Genomic DNA, 22,146 nt, shown 5'->3' with positions numbered 1-22,146 from the left:
GGCGTAGGACACGTGCCGTACACAGCGCGGGGTATCGGGTGCGGGTCGCGCGCGCGCGCGAGCTCGTGTGCGCGCGACCCGCACACGCGCGCGCGCTCACGAGCACGAGCGCGCGCGCTCACGCGGTGTGCAACGGCGGCGCTGTTAAGCGCACGCGCGCGCGGGCGCTGTCTCCAGACGTGCGCGCGCTCGTAAGCTCGCCCCGCCCCCCGCCCGCCCGCCCCGACCCGCCACCCTCCTCTGGCGCGTTCGCGAGCTGCGGGCGCGCGTGCGTGCGTGTGTGTATGGGCGCTTGCGTGTGTGTGCGCGTGCGTGTGTGTGTGTATGGGCGCGTGCGTGTGTGCGTGTGCGTGTGTGTGCGCGTGCGTGTGTGTGTGTATGGGCGCGTGCGTGTGTGTGTGTGCGTGTGTGTGCGCGTGCGTGTGTGTGTGTATGGGCGCGTGCGTGTGTGTGTGCGCGTGCGTGTGTGTTTGCGTGCGTGTGTGTGCACGGTTTTGTGTGTGCACGTTCGCGTGTGTGCGCGCGTGTGTGCGCGTGCGTGTGTGCCATTGTTCTCAACGGGCACGGCCGTGATCGCGGCGTGCATATGGGGCTTTGAACGGCGATAATTAATCTGAACTGGTGCTACGACGTACGGAATGTGGTGTGTAGCAATAAGCGCGCGAAGTGGTTATGTAAACTGGATTCATATTGAGAACGTCCCACTGTGTGTGTGTGAGTATGCATAGGATTTAGGGGGGGAGCGGTGATGTAGCGGTTCGCACACTGCGCTACGAACCCGGCGACCCGAGTTCGATTCCCTCTGACGGGCAACACCGGTAACGATGATCTGAACCGGTCCTGGGCCTTCCCTAGGTCGACTCGGCCTTAAATTAGTACCTAGTGCGGTGTGTAAACATCGCCACTGGGGAGTGTGGTGTTGGCCACCCACCCCTTCGTGTGTTGTGCCACCCTTCATAGGTGTTTGCTAACAGCACTTTCCCCAAACGTGTTCTATGGGGGGGGGAGGGGGTGTCTTTGTTTTATAGGGTGAGAAAATGTGGCTCGATCATTGGCTTCAGTAGAATCTGAACCAGTCCTGGACCGCTCGTATAATTAATCTGGGGTGGCGTTAACACGGCTGAAAGCATTGCACATGCGCTGTATTCGTCACCTGACATGCATGCGGCATGATGGGAGCCAGTTTGGCCTTCCCGCTGTTTATGAGTTCACGTTTGTGCGTTGTTAAATCTGCGCGATTTTAACACTGGAACTCGGAAGGCTAAACATGGAATATTTATGTTAATTTGTATGATAGATGAGAGTCATAAAGTGTGGTTAGCATGCAAAGATACAACATTCAGATTTCAGTCTCTACTATGCATATTAGACTGTAACTGCTGGACCACAATGATTTGGTAAACAACTTCCCATAGGTTAAGATCATTAGATCATCATAGTCAATGCTTTTGATGCTAACACTTGTTTCTAAGCTTTTTTTGCAAGATCCAGCAAGTGTCGCATAGTCAACAGCTGACCTACAATGTCAGCTCTAACAGTGTCCCATAATTCTGGCTTCGGGTCTAGCGACTGATCCCTGTGTGTCCTGTCGCAGGAACCGGCATAGCTCCGTCCTGCGCGTGGCCCACTTAATCACGGTCCCTCTCTGTATAGACCTCAAAGGAGCGCCATCCCACGTAGAGCAGTGTTCTTCATAAATGTTCAGAGATTGGGGATACTTTCGCCGATAAGACATCATCAGTGTGAAGGCCGCCACACTGCCCGCAAGGGGTGTTGTCATCAAGGGCCGCCAGTCACCCACGGGACTTGCAATGAAGAACACTGACGCCAATGAAGAAAGGTTTTTGGCTTAGATCGCGTGAATATATGAATGTGTCGTTAAAACCCTCCACCACCCGACACAGCCAACTAGTAAGGGTTGTCATGTAAACAGAACGTGCAAATTCGTCACTAGTACAGCATCACCGGTGTCTTGGAGAGCCAAGCCACAACATTTACAAACTGAGTACGACGTTTCACCAGTAATTACAACTAGCTTCATCAGGCGACAGCCAGTTGGCTGTGTCGGGTGGTGGTGGGTTTTAACGACACATTTACATATTCACGCGATCTAACCCAAAACCCTCTATTATGGATGATATTGGTCGCGAAAGCCTGCTACGTGTTAAACTAAAGAAAGGCCTGTTGCAGTCACTCGAGAAGTAGTTCTACAGTGTCTTCTTCTGAGCCTATTTGTCGACATTGTGTGACGCTCTGCAGACTGTAGGCATTCCGGAAGTGAGCGTATCGGCCTCGCCACGTAACTCCAGTGGCACATTTGGGATATAAATTGTTTGGTAGATGGAGCACGTGGCATTCAAGTAGGATGGTTATAAGTTAAAATCGTGGTTGGGAATCAAATCAACGGCCATCCCCCTAAGAGCAGAACTGTCCAAAACGCGATCCGCGGGCCAAACCTCTGCCTCAGCCGACTCATTTAATCCGACCCTGCGGCATCATTTAAACTTGTCGTTAAAAACCGCCCACCAAGGCTTTGAAATGAAATTAAATTAATAAAGTTAATTATTCACACGACGGTGTGAAATAATTATCTTAGTCATCCTTGTCAGGGTAGGAGGGGCGGGCGGGCCGGGGGGAGGGGCAGTTCGGTGGGGATGCGGCACAGCACTCCCATGTGCTGTACATCTGTGAAAAGAGCTTCATAGATCATCGGATTTGTCCAGGGTAAATCAAGATTCTGATGATTCTCTCTCCGAAGATCTTTCCTATCGCCCAGTCTCTTCTCATTGCAACTCTCGCCTGTCTCGGTGGCGAGAAGTTAACCCTCGCCTGGTCTGCAGGAGGTCGTGGGTTCGATCACGACCCTGACGCCTGCTGTATGTTTAGAGTTTGCGTGTCTCTCTCTCTCTCCTCGTGGTAGCGGGGATGTTTCTCCGGTCCTCCGGTTTTTCCCTCCACATTTAGAATCAACGTGCGTTTGGAGTATTTGGCTATTATAAATTTCTACAAGATATGCCACTTCGTCGTTTGTGGCCACAGCGCTTCTGAAAAATAACTTTATAGCTCAATGAGCCTTATCTGATTAAACAAATAGAAGAAAAAAATCCCATTTAAATATATTTACCTCTCTTAACCTTTTCCTGTTCCGAGACATTTTAAATTTGCAGAGTGGGTGTTCTGTTTACCTCTGAATTTCAGAAGGTGCATGCGGCTCACCGTGCATTTTATTTAGAGAGGCATAGCTCCATTGTTTTTTTTAAAGACATTGCACTCACTACAGAGAACTGTAGCGACACGACCGCATTCAACGATAGTTTGTGCCAAACTGTGCCACACGCCCTCCCGCATGGCCTTGTGGGAGCCTCGGTACCCGTTAAAGTGATTTTATTTAAGTTTTTCTTCCGCCTTTGTTTTGATGACGTATACGCACGTCATCTGAACGGGATAAGCATTAACATCTCTTCTGAATATGACACCTCTCCATCTCTCTCATATATCTTATCAACAGGCCAATGTGCACATGCCCTTCATAGATTGGAAATTAAAGACCAGCCACAGATGTGCAGCTGTGGCCATGCAACCAGAACTGTGGACCATATAGTACACCTACAGAGAGACACATGGAGACAAATAAGGAAGCATCGGGATTCATTAAAGACAAGCCACAGTGGTGTGATTGTGGAAATGCATCCCAAACTTTGACCGTACAGTGAGTCAGTGTGGTCTGCGCTCCTTCAACGGAAAAACAGCAAAACTGCACGGATTCTTTCTCCTGAAGCCCTCACGTGGCGAGCAGACCTCGACATTGGCAATTAGCTCCTGAACATATTTCCACGCACAAGAATAAAATACAATCTATCTTACGTTTCAAGTTTTCAAGTTCATTTATTAGGTATAGCCCTGTGAGCCATTCGGCTCTTGAATCGGGTGCAACCGCAACAAATAAAAAACATGAACAAGAAAACATCTTAAAGTGACTAAGTGACTATTTGCAAACTGAAAATCCAGGAAAAAAACTGCAACAATTCCATATCTCTGCTAAATATATCTATTGCCTCGTTTCTGTCTTGCGAATACACCCCTCTTCAATATCTCTTAAAGGTCTTCTGAATGCATCTCATTCCTGTAGCTGTATGGACTTGTTGGCAATGTTTGAGGCGCGTGGCTCTCTGCTTGTTAGCCAATCCACCTCCTCAATGCAAAACATTTAGACATCTCCATACCTGTCAACCCATACGGTTTACCCATATTCTTGTACAGGGAAATTGCGTTTTCAGGTCCATACGGCGTACAGCCATTTTAATACGGGCAAAAATGTGTCTATTTGTTTGTGTTTCTCCCTTGTGGTGGGACTTTGTAGGGTGACCCTTGAGATTGATAAGGGGCACGGGGTGACCAATAAGGTCTGAATTGGTCAGTAATAAGGTAGGGCACCGACAAGGGGTTGACAGGTATGCATCTCTGCTCTAGAGGGGTAAGCAAATGAGTTCCACCTTGTGGGAGGACATCACTTCTGGCAAAGGAATGTGGAATTTCCATCATTTATTCAAAACTCTGAACACAACGTGACAGGGACTAAGTCACGTTCGCTTGGGTATGAAGGCATTTCGACTTTGAGAAAGAAAGTTAATTGAACGCAAAAAAAATCCACCTTATGCAATTATATCTTGGATGGGAGGTTGGGATTTTAACCCACGATCTTGAGCCGTTATTGGTTTAGTGCAGTCGTGTGCTTCGTCACTGGCATTTGCTCTCTCACCCCATGCAGCCACCTTAAGTACCTGCCATTAGCCGTGACTCAAAAAAATCCAGCTCCATTCCATCCGGAACTCGTGTCCTGCCCTGGGCTTCGCAGCAAACCGGAGTGCAGTGGCACGCACAGGTGCATTCCTAATTATCATTATATTTCACGGGCGAACAAAGAGCGCTAATTGGAGGCAAAGGATGATGAAAAGGATGATTAGGGTAGCACATGTTCACCACAGAGCACACGAGTGCATGTGCAAAGAATGCAAGTTGCTAAGCCACTCCAGTCATGGAGCCTCCACATTTTTTGGGGAATGTTCGCAAGCACCTATGAAGGCCAGAACACAGCACACGAGGAAGTCGTAAAGTCATCACCATGCCCGGCTGTCTTCATATTCCAGTTCTGCTGTTTGAATATTGCGCCTGGTACTCAAATATTCAAGTCTGAGTTTAATTAAAGGAGGTCTAAGACCAGCTCAGTTGTTCGCCGGCGATGATTGGCCGTGAGCAGGAATCTAATTCTGGCCAATGGGTTCGTAGCACAGCACGCTGCCCACTGCGCTACTGCACCCCAAAGGCACACGGACACACACGCGCACGGGTGCATGAAAACACAAACGTTACCTGCGTAGGTTACGAGTGAGCGATAGCGCTCTCCGTGGCGAGGGGTGACGCTTCGACGCGGGTGGAAAACGTCTCGAGCATGGTCTGTCGGTCGTCTCCACACAGGAGTCGATTTTTCCTCAAAATCTCTCCGAGTGTGGACATTGGTGTTGGTAATTACCCGTGAGGCTCTTTGGTATGAGTGAATCCGAGTCGTCACCTGCAGTCGAGATATAAGCTTCTCGAGTATAACACGTTGGTGGTCCTAGTCTGGTCACCAAATGTTGTAACGGCCACCAATCCATCTCCCTGGAGGTACGAGGGTTCTGTCTAGTGCTGCCCAACTATGAAAACAGTGGCGCAGTGCCATCTCCGAGGGTTCACATGACGCGGCAACTTGTTTGAGAGGCGCCATCATAACACATTCCTGCGGAGGGAGCTGGTAGGAACGTTGGGTTGCTCGGTCAATGGCCAGGGTCAACGGCGGCGTGGTGTATTCCGCAAATATGCCCGACTGTGAGGGCGGGCACAAGCCGGCGTGAGTAGGTTAAATGTTGAGTTTTATAAGGGCACCACGGGGTGACCAGCCCCTCCCCACCTAGCCCCACCCCTCCCACCCCCCACCCAGCCCACCCTCCCCACCCTCCCCACCCAGCCCCTCCCCACCCTCCCCTCTCCACCCAGCCCCACCCCTCCCATTTTTGGATGCAGGACGGACGGACACAATAATCCCCTGTGGGCTGGTGTAACCAGGAGGTTCCTACAAGTATAAACACGTCATGTCACCCGCTGGAGACTGGATATTAATGTTGCAAAGGAGGTAGCAAATGACCGTGTGTTCCTGTGACCGCGTGAACGCATATCAGAAGCAAGCCAGAGCCGTCGTGCTAAAATGAGTAATGTGTCGGTGCTCATTTCTGCTCAGGTTTTGTTAACTTCGTGATCATCAGTGTGGGGTTCGGTCAAGCAGGTTCATCAAGTGACCCGGGTATCTTGAGTGACCTCTATGTGTGGCTTGAGTATTGCACATGTATTAGCCCTTAATATCTCTAAGACATTTGTTTGTGTCTGGCATTGGATTTCGGAATGTAATCTCTACATTCTCGTGGCAGGGCCTTAGCATTTGGTTGGCCAGGAAAGCATTGGTATGAATACATGAACAATGCCAACCGATTCTGGCCATAAATATATGTAGGCACATTGATCTGCGACAGATCTTTTTTACAATTTCCCAGCATTAATGGAGCTGTTATGATTACATCGGCGTACTATTTAATGACAGCTATTACCTCCTTCAAGTATTTGAATTAATATTGTACTGTGCTGCAATTACGAAAAAAAATGCGATACGTCTCTACCCGAAGTTGTTCTGCTTAGTAGGCTTGGCTCGCAATCAGAAGGCTGTGAGTTAAAATCCCAGACGGAGCGGTTGGATTCAACTCATTGTCCATCCAGCAGGTAGAGGAACCAATAAGTTGCATGTTGTATGAAGTCAGCAAAGGTTGTCTTTTGGGGGAAAAATGCCCTTGGCAATAGGAATGCGGGACCCGAGTGTTGGCTAAAGACAGCTGTTGAAGATGAGTGCCACCACATTGCGTGTTAGCATCCAGGGTACCTCTGCAACGTTTGTCCGTGCCCGCAGCGGTGCGTGCGATGTCACGGTGAAGTTAACTCCCATGATGCACGGCTGCTTGCAACACGTGTCATAATCACTGATGTGCCAGCAGCGAGGCAGATATCATTTCGTTGCAACCCTGAGTTTTGATTGCCGGCGACGGCTATCATCAAGTGGCGGGTTCACCACCAACACGGAACTGACCAGCGCGGCGAAACGACCCTCATGACGAACGTGTTGCAGGGGGGGGGGGTCCTTTCTTCAGCAGTGGATTGGTGAAGGGCTGCAAGTTAATATTATCATCAACATTACAGGCAGTGGTCCTGCTCTTTTCTTCATCCAAGGGTGCATTGCCCATCGTGTTATTCTGGTATCATGTAGGGCAGTTTTAATGACGGAGGTAAGGTTTTATGTTAGCGATAGCACACAACTGTCACTAGCAACTTGGTCCATAAAAAAAATGTGTACATGCATTAAGTAGTCAGATGTCATTATGAATGCTAAATAAATCTATGTGAAGGAAATTGACAATCCTGTTAATGATATTCATGTAAATGTATGTGTTTTAGGGATGGCACTAAGTATAATAATCTACTTTGTACACTGATTGTAAGGCGTGCTATTATTAGCTTATTGCTCATATGCATTGAATCTTGATATCAAACGACATTGCAGTGGTAGCCGCAAATTAGGAATGTATTTATTACAAACATGAATTGCAAATTCCAGCAAATACGCATACATTGGGATGCTTATTTGGGCTAACGTGCATCTGTGGACAGATTTTATTAAATAACCATTTTGTCACTCGTAAGATCAAAGAGCACGAGGAGTAGAACGACTGAGCAGGTGACGTACTTCCTGCCGAACGGAGTCTGGGGCTGATGGATTGGTCAAAGATGGGAGAATTGTTACGAACACTGCCGATTCAAGTTCAAACCGGGGGGCACTTGTCTAAGGCCGGATGTGTTGATCGTAGGGATCGAATGATTCACCCTCCCCCCCAAAGCAATTTAACTATCGCAAATTCAGGGTCATTGTTTGAATCAAGAATGTATTAATTTTGCATCTGTACCATATCATGCAATATGAGTGCTGCTTTTGTGACGTATGCGTGTGCCTTCTCGCACGTGTGTTCTATCAGACTGGAACTGCTGGACTGAAATGATTTGGTAAGCCACTTCCCATAGTCACGTAGAAGGGAAATAATAAAATAATAAAAATAAAACATTTCCCTTCGACGTGACTTTACCGAATGAACCAAGAATATTAATCCCTGCAGTCACGAAAGCCTTAAATCGAAATTTCACTTCCCATAGGTCAAGATAAAGAGATCATCATAGCCAATGCGTTTGATGCTAATACTTGTTTCTAAGCTTTTGCAAGATCCTGCAAGTGTCGCAGAGTCAACAGCTGACCTACAATGTCAGCTCTTAACAGCAGTGGCAGCTCCTGCAAAATCTCTCAAGGGGGGCAAATGTCTGGATGATTGATAAGGATAAGGTCCACCCATGCAATGGATAAATTAACAGCTTAAGCATGTAAAGGCAACTTCACTTCTTTAATATTAATGAAAAATAAAGTGACTCTTACAATACATCTTGCTTGTTTCTATACTCACTATTAAAACAAACCACTCAAGTTTATTTTAATAAAGATTCCACTAGGTGGCGACAAATTATATTGTTGGATGAAACGTGCTTACGTATGATGACGTAAGCACGTATGATGACGTAAGCACGTTAGGGCGAGCCCTCCCGGAACCCATAGAGAATGCATTGCAGCGCCCCTGTTCGAAAAAAAACATCTTTGAATGTAAGTCTATGGGACCACTCGGGGCGATTCTCAGCTGGAGGGAAATCGCCCAAAAAGAGGCGGTACTCCACAGAACGTGACATGACGCTGATTGGACTATATCCAGAGGCACAGTGACGGCTAGCGTGACTCTGTGGTTGAATGACATTGGTGGTGCGTCGCCCAATCGCCCGAATGAAGAAACCGCCCCTGCTTAACAGTGTACCATGATTCTGACTTAAGGTCTAGCGACTGACCCGTGTGTATCAGGTCACAGGGACTTCCATAGCTTCGTTCTGCAGGTGCCCCACTAAACACAGTCCCTCTCTGTATAGACCTTGAATGGGGACTACTCTCGCCGACAATTTAACGATCGCAAATTCTGGTCATTTTGCAACTGTGCCGTATCATGCGATATGAGTGCTGCACTTGGACGTAAGCGTATCCCGTCTCGCTCGTGTGTTCTATTTGGTCTCCTTTGTATTGCCGATCCCGGTTGTGCTGTCTCCTTTGTATTGTTTCTATTTGGACTGCATGCCTCTGTCTCATTTGTACTCTCATTTTGTCTCCTTGTCCATAATAACGTTTGTTTTGGGTGAGATCACGTAAATGTGTCGTTGAACTTGCTTGAATCATCTGTCTCGTATTTTTTTGTTTGTATTTTGTTGTTTTTACGTTTTGTGTCACCTGTTCTGTCTCATTTGTATCGGCCATCCAATGAAATCACACGAGCAAATATTTTACATTAGACTCTCACGTGCATTATTTGATGCGTCACGAGCAAATAATCGAATGTAATCGATGAACTGAGACATTGTATGCTTAGTTTAGTGTATCATCGCTGGTTTGCTAAGACAGCGTTGTTGGCCTTTTGTGTCCTAATAATGTGTATCACGACGAAGATGATTCTGGGAATTTGATGGCAGAATAGGGCAAACAGCGTTGAAGTTTGGAATGAAATGTGGCTCGAAAGATCACAGTGGAACAAAACGTGATTTACGTGTTTCCATTATGTATGAATGTTTCCATCGACTAATCCAGGCAACGGATTTAATTACGGTATTTGTGTCCTACCAATTTCAGATTAGTTTAGCTGGCTGATTTTTTGAAATTAACAAATTTTCGCGTGGATGAATTCGTTACATATTTTAAAGTATTTACGGTAATACATTTATTTTCAGTTTATTGCCTGACAAACTTGTATTTAAACGGTTGCCATCGTTCAAGAGTTTGGACCAATGTGGAATGGAACCAATCATTGTTTTGGTTTTTTTACGCGGGAACGTATTTGTAATCTCGCAAACACTTGCTTGCCTCTAAAAGCACAGGGCAGCATTTCCTCACCTCAGGACAAGCGAGAACTTTATTTATGTCCGCTGACCTATTTGTGCCCGTTGTAACTGTCATTTAATATAGGCCTCTGCGCAACCTTTTCGCGTATATTGGCTTACACGTTACTTCGGTCCCCCAGCGAGTCAGATGTGGGAGACTTACTTTATTTTCCACCGATTTGTATATTGGCGGAAAACGTTGACGCCTCCCTCTCCCGCTCCGCCCACTGGAGGCCATCCAGCCAATGGCGCAAACCGAGTGGTGGGGGCTAAAAATATATGAGTGGTGTATTTCTTGTGGTGGAATCAATCGCGCACGAATTACGCCATGCGGCATCCTCCCCTCCGCCCCCCCCCATTTTAAACAATGAAAACGGCCCTAAATTCAAAATCTCTGCAGATGGCCTCGTTCAGTTGTTTTTTTTTATTGCCTACGTTACAAATGTGATGAACGCACGAATGGGTTCCGAGCATTCGATTGATAATTGGTTTGTTTCGGGTTCGGTCATCGTGTAAGAATGTGTGTCGTAAAATGATCGTCCACCCGACGGCAGCCGATTGATAAGAGTGTCACGTGACAGAAACGTGGCAAATTTATTACACGAAACATGTATGTAGCGCCACGGTGGCGAGATGTTAACTACCTCGCCTGGTATACAGGAAGTCGTGGGTTCAATCCCATCCCTGACGCCTGTATATTTAGAGTTTGCATGTTCTCCCCGTGGGTCGTGTGGATTTTTCTCTGGGTCCTCCAGTTTTTCCCTCTACATTTAGAATCAACATGCGTTCATAGTATTTTGCTTCCATACATTTCCACACGATGATATAAGCCACTTTGTTGAGCTGTCATTTGTGGCTAGATCACTTCTGAAAAGGGGTTATATAGCTCAATGGGCCTTATTTTGTAAAATAAAAATAGGTTCGTTTTCAGATTTTAATTACTACTTCAACACATATTTACACGACCTAGCAGGGTTGGCTACGTATGGTGCAAAAGAAGTTCAACATACATACATCGGTCATAGCCTACATATAACATCCCAATACTGTTTGGCATGCGTAATACTGAACAAAATAGCTCCATGAATTGGGCACATTGACTTTTACTTGAAAATGCAACTTTTTCCCCTTTAAATTATTTCCAAAATTGGTTTGTGAAATTCTGTTCACTTTAAATTTTAAAAATAAATATGATGAATGGTTACGTAGAACCACACATTTAACAAATGCACACACAGAAATCCATATTTAAATATTGAACCCCGTAACTAAACGTAGGAGCGTATAATGAGGGAAATAACACACAACAAGGGCTAAATGAATTAATGAATGATGCCGTGAATTAATGATAAATGTGGAACTTAATTGCCTCTTAAACGTTGTCTCTGTAAATCATGTCCCAGTTCTCTCTCGCCACCTTTACTGTCTCCAGCGTATAATGTATTGAGGATCCACTCGTGACTGCGTGTGCGTGAACACAGTGTATGATGCAACCAATCAATGCCCCTTATTTAACCACGAGGAAGCCGCCCCCCTCTTAAACCTATTCTCCCTTCTAGATTTGAAGCTTTCGTGACTGCAAGGATTCATATTCTTAGGTTTTTTCGGTAAAGTCACGTAGCTGTATCACTTGATATCACTTGATACAGCTATCGTGCTGTGACGGTTCCACCTGAAGACGGAAGCTTGTGTTGCCTCCGAAACGTCGTGATTTTTATTTTATTTTTATTTTACTTTTATTATTTTAATTTTTACCTACGTGACATTACCGAAAAAACCTAAGAATACCTATTATCCCTGTTTGGGATGTGTACAATACAGTACTGACATCAGCTCATTTGCAGATGGATCGTTACATTTTTGCAGGACAGTGATAGGCGATGGTGGTGGCTTGGAGAGGCCTTTTACCGATGTTTTTGCCCTCACATGGTATACAGGAGGTCGTGGGTTCGATCATGACCCTGACGACGCCTGTATATTTGGAGTTTGCATGTTCTCTTCCGGAGTCGCGTGGATTTCCCCTCCACATTTAGAAACATGCGTTTGGAGTATTTGGCTACGATTAATGTCCACGTGATAAGCCACTTCGTTGAGTTTTCATTTGTGGCCAAGAAGAGCTATATAGCTTAGTGGGCCTTACCTGGTAAAATAAAAATTATTAGGATTTAACATGGGTTATGATGATGATGATGGTTATTGGCGGCCTGTGTTTAAAAACCCAGGAACCTCAGTTTGGTTCCCGTACACGGCTTACATCGGGTCGTGAGTAGTATTTAAACTTGTACTACCGCCCCTTCACCAACCTGCGCTAACCCAGCGTGGTGAAGTATCATCAAACAATTCCAGGGAGGCCATCGTCCATCGCTGGATTGACAAAGGGCTGTGAATTATAATCGTTATCATCATGAAAACAGTTGTGTATTTCGGTGTACAACTGATTAGGAGTCATAATACATTTTTACAATTGTAAGGCGCATTTCATCCTTGGGCTGGCTAAGTTTAAGAAAATGTTTGGTCCCCAAAACAAGTGTAGGTTTTCTCTCAGTTATTCATTAACTTGACCAATTTTTTTTTGATAAAGCATTTTTGCTGTTGTATTATAATTTTATCTCAACTCTTTTCAAGAAAGAAGGCCCACCGGGCCCCATTCTTTGACGAACAAATGAAGACGGAGAAATGAAAGTAAAAAAAATAGAGCATTAAAACAGGGATAACCAAAGGATTCACTCTATTATTGTAAAGTGAAAGGAAGTCCTTTAATTAAAAATTACAAAAAAAAACTCGACGGAGGAAAAAAACATTAAATTGCAAGCTTTGGCTTCATGAGACCGAGATAACATTTCTCTAACAGCGCCGCCTGTACAAAGCAGCAGCGCCCTCTGATCAAGCAGACAGAGGGGAGTGTGACGGAATATACAATTCGTAATGGCTCTGTGACACCCGCGCGCATGAATCATGCGCGGCATTAAAGATCTTTAATGTAGCCACTTAAAAGGATCTATATTAGGTGTGAGGCGGGGTGCCGAGGTGGGAGGCACTGAGGTGGTGGTGGTGGTGGCAGTTGGGAGGCGGTGGTGGTGGTGTAGCGGTTAGCGCTACGCTGCGCTACGAATCCGGCGACCCGAGTTCGATTCCCGCTCACGGTCCTGGGTCTCCCCTAGGTCGACTCGGCCTCAAATAAGCACCTGGTGCGGTGCGTAAACATCGCCACTGGGGAGACAAAGGCGTTCGGGCGTGGTGCTGGCCACCCACCCCCTCGTGGTGCCGTGCCGGCCCTCATAGGTGCTCGCTAACAGCACTCGCCTCAACAGTTTGTTGAGGCTGTCGTGGGGATATTTGTTTTAAGTGGTGATGGTGGTAGTGGTGGTGTTGGTGGTGGCTATGGGGTGAAGGATGAAGTGTTACGTTTGTGAGAGAAAGAAAGGGTGGCAGCGGGGGGGGGGGGGGTGCAAAGAAAATGGGCAGAGAGAGTTCGTAATGTGAGGGGGCTTCCGTGGGAGGCAGGAGTTCCATTTTGTGAGGGGGGGTGGCGTTGGCATGGGGAGGAGAATAAAAAAATACACAGGCGAGAGAGAGAGAAAGAGAAAGGTGCAAGGCACTAAAGTAGTTTAATTTGACATTTTCGGCTAAGGGGGGGGGGGGGGATAAAATAAAAGAACGGAATTCAGAAATGCCAAGCCAGCCCCTCCCAACCCCGCCGTGTGTGAAGTGCCCTCGGTTGCCTCCCGGCAATATCGCTAATGAAGTTTGTAATTAATTGCCATATTTAGGGCTGCTTTCTTTATTGGGCTCTGGGTAGCCGTTGACGATTAAACGGGTTCTGCGGTCCATTCCCCGCTAACCCGGCGCACATTTTAATTGCGACTCCACGTGAACAATGCAGCGTGGGGCCGCTCGCCCGCTCAACTGCCGCCGCCACCGCTACACTTTGCCGGTGCCGCTGCCGCTGCTGCTGCACCGTAATTACCCCGCGATGATATCTTCAGCACGGGGAAGATCTCCTTTAGTGCCCGCACACGCACTGGCGATCTCTCTTGACAGGTCATTGGCGTCGAACATTTTTTTGGCGTTGTTGCTTTTTTCTTTTTGCTCGTTGTGGGGTTGTTTGTTGTTGTTGTTTTTTTTTCTTCTCCTCCCCACCGTACGTTTAATGGATTTCCGCCGTCGTTTTTCTTTACGCGTACAGGATTCCCTCGTTATTCGCGAGGGATATGTCCGGGAGATGCTCGCGAATTGCAAATCTCGCAGCTAATGATATTGGCCTACGAAAATCGATCTTTTTAAATTAATTACCTGAAATCAGTACATAAATAAGCTATTAAATGCATGCGAATTATCATAATAACACGACAGAATAAAAATCGGTTATCATAAACATAAAGTAAAAGAAAATGAATGATTAAACTATTACATAATAGTTTCTGAATTAACTTACTTTCATCTCATCTCTTTATCTCATCACATTCACATCACTTTATCTCTGATAACTTTATCTCATTACTTTCTCTCTCTCTCTCTCGACGCAGTTGTGTAGAGCTTCAGATACAATTCGTGGATAGCCAAAATCGTGGACAGCAAGTTCGTGAGCAACGAGGGAATAGAAAAAGAAAGTGTTTGTTATGTTAAATATTACTTCATTTAGAAAACACTTGTCAACAGCACTGCAGCCTTAAAAGGAAAATATAATCGGCTAAGTTTTGAGGCGACGGCCCTTCTTGGCAAGTTTTGTTGACTCGTGTTTCTGTTGATTGTGTTTTGTGCACCACTGCCAATGCTGCAGCGGCATCACCAAATAATGTATGCTATTGAGGTATTGTTTTTGTTTAGGTTAACCGTGTTGTTTGTTATGCTGTGGCTTAACATATTTATGAAAAAAGGTCGGGAGGTTATTATGGGCAATGCCGTTGATGCCTCTACGCACCAGTTTTGACAGATTCAATGAGGTAGTTTATCTTTTTTTCCACTGAAGCAGATGCGTATTCAATCATCAGGCTTGCCAGCTTGTTTTATTATGTAATGGTGAAGGCTTTCGGGACAGCACTGCGGTTCACACTGGGCATATGCGTTGCTTATTCCTGAGAATGAGGCTTGCAGGTTCATGCCCTCTCTGTTTGGAGAATATCAATTATGTGTCACAGACACGGCATTAAAATAGCCGTCCACTCACATGCACAATATCCCACCACACTCTCTTCAAGAGCGCACCATTGTGTCGCATTTCCACGCCACATTAATCATGTGCAGGGGATAGCATTTTCTCTCAACTTTCTGCCAATCAATACTGCTCATACTCACTACCCCCTATCATTCAATTTCATTCTTTCTCATGCCCTCCTATCAATCTCACTCCTCCCTCCCTGCTGACCCTATCGCCTGGATTGACTTCAGGGTTTCCCTCGCTGTCATATTTCCCACTTTATCCCTCTGTTTGAGGTTAGTATAAATAAGTAGCTACGTTTGCTGTGCCGTAGCACTAAGCAGGCACCACTGAAACGCTGGCTTCAGGTCTGGCCAACCTCCAATGATGCAACCAAGTTTCCAAGTGTAACAAGTTAATGGCTTCTGTCAATGACGATGGCTTCTCACTGGTGAATTTGAAACAAAAATACAAATGTTTGTGTTATTCAATCCATGGCCAGCTCAGCCTAGCTCTGATGGCTGATTTATGAATGCTCGCATTATTGACATGGGGCAAGCCTCTTCTTCACAGAGCATGAAGAGTCAAGCATTATCCACCATTGGCTACAGAATTAGCTCTCACGTATCTTCATTTGATATGACGTGATGCTGGTTTGAACGGGGTTCATGCAATGGCTTTGTTGAAGTTTTGAGACGCCACTTCTGAAAACCTGCGCCGACATCCTGGGCTCCCGTCTGAGGTTCGTTCGCGTGGACAGCAAGGTGGAAATATCTGAACCCAGACGCTGGTAATTAATGGCGAAATCATTCGATTGTCAGCTCATATATTTACGTATTTATGAGCTGTGAAGAAGCCGAGAAGACCATCCCCTACCCTGAGAAATATAAGCAAAGTCCACTTTGATAGGTCAGAAACCCACTTTACATATACACCATCCTGCAGGCACCTAGTTTCATAGCCAGGTGGATGCACGACGCATACAGTTGCTCTATAGCTGTGGGCTTGTACATATGCCACCAGAGTCAAATATCAGTGGAGGCATTGACATTGCAGCAGCACGTGGAACCATTTCAGCAATCATTCCTCGTGGACAAAAAGTGTGTGTGTGTGTGTGCCCTTGATAGAGTTACATCATTCATCACAACCTTTAATAATGGTCTTGGCTGCTCCGGGGTGTCAACAGAGAACACATCAGCTGGGCCAAAACTAGTTTCAATCTGTCGGTGTAGGCACATAACTGAAACATATTGATGGGGCGTCTGATAAAGATGCCCAATGGGTAGGTGAGCTTTTGAAAAGTGTCTTATTTTCTGTCTTGCCAATTCACTCTTGACAAATGTAACTATCTGTGTCCTGACAATTTGGTCCTGGACTAACTGCAGAACTACTTCACGTAGCAGTTTTTATCCTGGACTGTGCTGCAGAAATATGTACAAGGATTTTGTTGAATAAGTGAAAACAAATATTTCGTGTTCAAATGAGCATTGAGGCGGTGCTCATGTTTGAGCCACTGGGGGAAATTCCACAAACCTATGGTGGGCGCGAGTCTCTCCATAGGAATTCCCCACAGATTAGTACATGTTTTATCGACCCCAGAGGGATGATGGGCTGAGTCAATCCCCAATCAAAATTTTAACTCACAACCGCCCACATTGTGCATCTCTCTCACTCTACCCGCTGAGCTCACCTGGGTAGGATCTGGATGTGCGGTGTATTTTTACTGAAAGCTCACTAATGGTTGAGCTCCTCCGTTTGGCATGGTTGGCTACGTAGGGTGCGAAAGAAGTTGAACACACACACGTACAACACTGGTCCTTCTGGGGATCACCCTAGATGGTCAATGTGTTGATATGCAAAACATGAATGGTTCAGATAAGAAAAGCCTTTATTTTTAAACTTTGCATGTTCCCTCTCCATACTTTGCTGTACATCACAAGGCTCGGTATGGTGGGGGGGGGGGTGTTAGCTCTTTCGCCCGAGTGATTTACCAACCCAAAACTCGACTGTTGTTTAGATGGGTCTCCGCTTGTAACAGGAGATTCTTGTTTTTCACATTCGGCCATGTGCGAGACCGGCATTTGTCCCACGGGAACCGTGGGACAAATGATTAAATGGCGCGAAATTAAACTCGGTACAGTTATAAATACGCGCGCGTAGATTAACTGAATAAGGTTTGGCACGTCTCAGGTTTACATTGTAGAATGGACATTTGAAAAAAAACAATAACTAGATAGAGATTTATTGCGCTCTTGTGTGTGTATATATTTAATCTGCCCTCAATCAAAGCGGTGTGCATCTGCTGCCTAAATGTAGGCGTATTACCTTTCAGTTTGAATCCAATTTTTTGTGTCCGCTGATCAACGCAGCCAATCATCCCCTCCAGAAATGAATAATGAGTGACTTCGTGGAACGCCAACAATAGTTGCCCTAACCCGAGACCGTGGACAGTTTCCATCGTAGGAACATAGAAGTACAACCGCTGTTGGCCCAGGCTCCCCGATTAATATTGACGGCCAATCTCCCACCACTGTTCTCATCCACACATTTGTCAGAAGGTATATAAACAGAGAGAATGCGTTTGCTCACCATGGTCAGTGCACTGGACCTGCAATCGACGGTTCTATCTCCCATTGAAACGATGGCGCAAGTTTATTAAATCCCACCCACCTCTGTCCAGCGAGCAGTATTAACGAGTGCGGCACAGTTAGGTCAGGTGTGGTGGGGTAAGGTGTGGGAACTTCCACCTCTTGCAAAGACATTTGGCCAGCGTGGACGAATGGGCCAAATCCTTGCTATGGTGGGCTATTTGGAGCTCCCCTCTCGTGGAATCCCCCCCACCCCCTCCCCCCAATCGGCTCTGTTCACCCAACAGTATACAGTATAATCATAATTACAGCTTTATGTAATGCCATTCATCATGCAATCTCAAGGCGCTTTACACCAATAGCAATGGGATGAGGAAGAATTGGCCCGAGGCTAAAATAAGAAACGCTTTCTGAAAGAGGAATGATTGTCGGTGGTACTTGAAGGTCCCGACCGAACCGGACTCCCAGTCTTCCTTCCGCAGAGTTCCACACGGAACAGGAGGCCCAAAGTTCGCTGCCCATGGACTTGGGCATTGTCCTGGGGATGCCATTCATCAGTTTAACACGTCGTAGGCTATCGCGACCGGTATTATCCATTACAAAGGGTTTTTACTTTAGTTAGATCGCGTAAATGTCAATGTGTCGTAAATGTCTGGCTTTCGCCTGATGAGGCTGGTTCTTGTGATCACCAGCGAAACGTCGTACTCGAATTGTAAATGTTGTGAGTTTACTCTCCACCACACCGATGTTGCTGAAGTGGTACGTTTTGTTTACGTGACAAACCTTACTAATTGGCTGTGTCGGGTGGCGGCGGGTTTAACGACACATTTATATTTACGCGATTTAACCCAAAAAAAAACATTTATGATGTCCAATCAACAGTTAATTGATTGTCGGATTGCATGCGGTGGGGTAGATTGTGGGTACTTTCACCTCTTGCACAACATGTGGCCGATGTGGAAGAGTAGGCCAAAAATTACGCCCCAGAGGGGTTCTCTAGAGCTACGACTAGTGGAGGGCCTTGCAGCAGTAGTGGCGTGAGCAAGCCGACCGCAGGGCTGCACCTTCACAATGCACACTTTACGGTCATTGCACTTGGACGAATATTAATTACGCATTCAAGATTCTTTAACCTTAATTGGTTCCCTACGGTTGGGATTGAACTCGCGCCGTCAACGTCATTGACAGTCGCTTAGCGCCCGTACCCCCCTCGGCTGCAGCAATCTCGTGACCGGAATAGTCCATCGCAATCGACGCACTTCAACAATCTGCAGCGCGCGCTGAATGGTTACCGTGTTCTGCAGACGTTCCCATCCACGTTCAAATTAGCCACTCGGACGTGGTCCTGATTAGGGTCACATTCAAATGGAAAATTAAAAACTCTCCAGTAGCGTGCAACTGTGGCCACCCAGAACGGACCGTGCAACGGGTAACGACGCAATGCCTGACCCACAAATACGAAGAAGGCATCGCAGCGATACAACTCCGCTGGCTCCTGACGCGGTTATCTGGCTTGACCACCTGAATGTGAAATTGTAGTCGTTGTTCTGCATCTGCATCAGCCATACGGAAAGGAGAAGGGTCACATTCTGAAGTCTGCGCACTCGTCCTGATCACCCGATCCTAACCGATTGTAAGCCTCGATTATTTATGTAATGCAAGTATTGCGTAATAACTTCCTACGGAGCAACTCTCATCCAATACCTATCACGATTGGGCACTGCCATCAGCTGCTCCGATCTAAAAAATGACTACGGATAATTTTTCAGCTGGGAAGCGGATTTGGATAAAAACGATCAGAGCCCACAGAGATCTGAGCCATGTTCCTCTCAAGTCTAATGCCATTCACTCCACGCTGTTGGATCAGTGTTGCTGACGTTGACTGGCTTCATAATAGGTCTCGACCTCTCATCAACTTTCAATTTCAAATAAAGTGGCCGGATTATGAGGCATGCATCACTGCACCCACTCTTCTTCAGCCTCCCGACTACCTCCTGGGAAGCCCGAGATAAAGGTGCAGCCCTGCAATTTCCTGCTCACATCACTGCTCGCTCACACCACACCGGTGGGAACTCTGGAGGGAATTTTGGCCTACTCCTCCACACTGGCCAGACCTCGTGGCAGAGGTGGAAGTACCCACACTTTAGCCAATCACACTCGATTTGGTTATCGGCTAACTGTGGTGGAAACATTTCTACTGTTGGGTGGACAAAGAGGGAGCAAGTTAAGACGCTTGTACCGTTGTTTCAGCTGCTGCACTGGGAGGTTGAACGTGGCGCCATGGTGGCGAGATGTTAACTACCTTACCTGGAGGTCATGGGGTCAATCCTGATTCTGACGCCCGTATATTTGGAGTTTACGTGTCTCTCTCCCCGTGGTCGCGTGGATTTTTCTCCGGGTCCTCCGGTTTTTCCCCTCCACATTTAGAAACATGCGTTTCGAGTAGTTGCTTTGTATACATTTCCACGTGGTAAGCCACTTACGTTGAGCTATCAAGACATCCAGTGGGCCTTACCTGGTAAAATCGAAATAGTTAATCGTTTAGTTTAACTGGCGAGATTGCAGCAGTGATCCCAGAGATCTTTAGGAGAACGGAGAAGACGTTGCGCTGAGTTAGGCGTGTGTAGCATGCAGACTGCCATGCGAAGGGGCTCAAGGGGTGTTTTGCATTTGCAGAGCAAAGATTTGACGGACTACATGAGCCACTTACAAAGAGAGAAGAGGTCAACGGTAATGCTAACATGATGCATATGTTAGGATCTGTGTTAATATAATATGTGGCAAAAAGAGTTGAACTTTAACAGAATCAAAGCTTCCAACCTTTGGCATTAAGTGTATACAGGAGATGCTAGGAACGTCAATGCAGGATGGGGTAAATAACTTGGGCGTTCATAAAACAATGCGGTACACAAGCTCTTGTGGATGGTAAGCAAAATAGGAAATTGTGATGGGTGGGATACGTGGGCAGAGTAACGGAACGAAAGTTATCAAGAACAGGGGAAGACCTAAACCCACGTGGGACGAGATGAGACAATGAGAATGAGATCAAATCTTGCAAGTTGGGTGTCTGGTGTGCAGCCTGCTGGTGAGATGTTGTGCCATGAACTTAATTGGCCCATGACGACCTCTTGACTTACCTTTCAGGATATTTAATTTAACATTTATACATGTATCCAAACAACATTTTAGATTTCTGCTGCGAGGTGGTTGTTTTGCTTCGATGTTAATACGGTCTTTCCTCGCGATGTTTTGTTTTGATTTCATCTTGTCATTTCGGTGACTCTTGCAAACGAGACTATCCTCACCTCTCGACTTCTCGTCTACTTAATCGTCTCCGCGCGTATGGGAAACACGTGTACAGAATACGTCCAGGTTTAGGGGGAGAGAGCCGTGCGATAGCTTCGGGAGTAGCGCGACTGATGCTCTACAATCCCACGGAGCACGTGGGCGTGGAACGACGCAGTTGTCCACGATGCCGTCCCATCGTTTGGTTCGGGTGGCCGCAGTCACAGTCGCCGCACTGTGCGGGAGGGGGGGGTCCTCTTTATTTTCCCACTCGTGTAAGAGGCGCGTGCAGCGGCGAGCGGTCACTGTAAGCGGTTGATGGTGGGGGTCCCCGATGAAACTTTCATTTGTAACCTCGGCAGAACTCCACGGTGCTCGCCAGTCGTCATCGGTTGACCCGCTTCGTCCAACTGTCGCGAATGGCAATCCCAGATTGTTTTTCTGGATCTCAGACGAGATCGTTGGATGGCCGAGCAGATCTTGGTGTAACAGGGAGGTCTAAACTTCCCCATTTGTTCTTCTTTGGTTCTTTCGGTTAAGTCACGTCTAAAGATAAAATAATAAATTAAAATAATAGCAACGTTTCGATTGCAACACAAGCAATCATCATCAGGCATAAGAGAAATAGCAACACAAATCTAACTAGAAAACTATAGACAGACATACAAGCAGACAGACATCACAAGGACACACAGAGAGAGGACACATATCGGCACAGAGAGAGGGGTCGTTTCTGTGACGGTCCCTTAAATATAGGGAGGGGGGGCGGGGACGGAGAGAGGGAGGGGGCAGAGAAAATTAGCATATCAATGAGTGGACGGCAACGTGTTGCTGCTGCGCAAGTAAGATGACGACGTGGCACGGCACGCAAGCTTGAAAATTAGGAGAAAGACACACTAAAATTAAATAACCTCGCAAAATATCGAAATGTGATGTAATGCAACACAGAGAGTCGGTCAACACACAATTAACGCATAGCCTGGTTGATTACGTATTTCAAAGATTGCTAAGTTAGAATTTAAGTGTGAAAATTCCAAAGAGAGGACA

The 22,146-nt window shown here is 46.4% G+C and overlaps 1 protein-coding gene across 5 annotated transcripts in view; it reads left to right on the top strand.

Annotated features, from left to right (window-relative positions):
• The window catches only part of LOC144727255 (estrogen-related receptor gamma-like), a 402,552-nt gene that overhangs the window by 253,731 nt on the left and 126,675 nt on the right, over positions 1-22,146 (top strand). The gene's annotated exons all lie outside the window — the stretch shown is intronic.

This window comes from Lampetra planeri, chromosome 25 (assembly GCF_965212315.1).
Source record: "Lampetra planeri chromosome 25, kcLamPlan1.2.h2, whole genome shotgun sequence".
Classification (NCBI taxonomy): Eukaryota; Metazoa; Chordata; class Hyperoartia; order Petromyzontiformes; family Petromyzontidae; genus Lampetra; species Lampetra planeri.
Note: the sequence above shows the minus strand (reverse complement) of the source record. Positions and strands in the feature narration are given on the sequence as shown.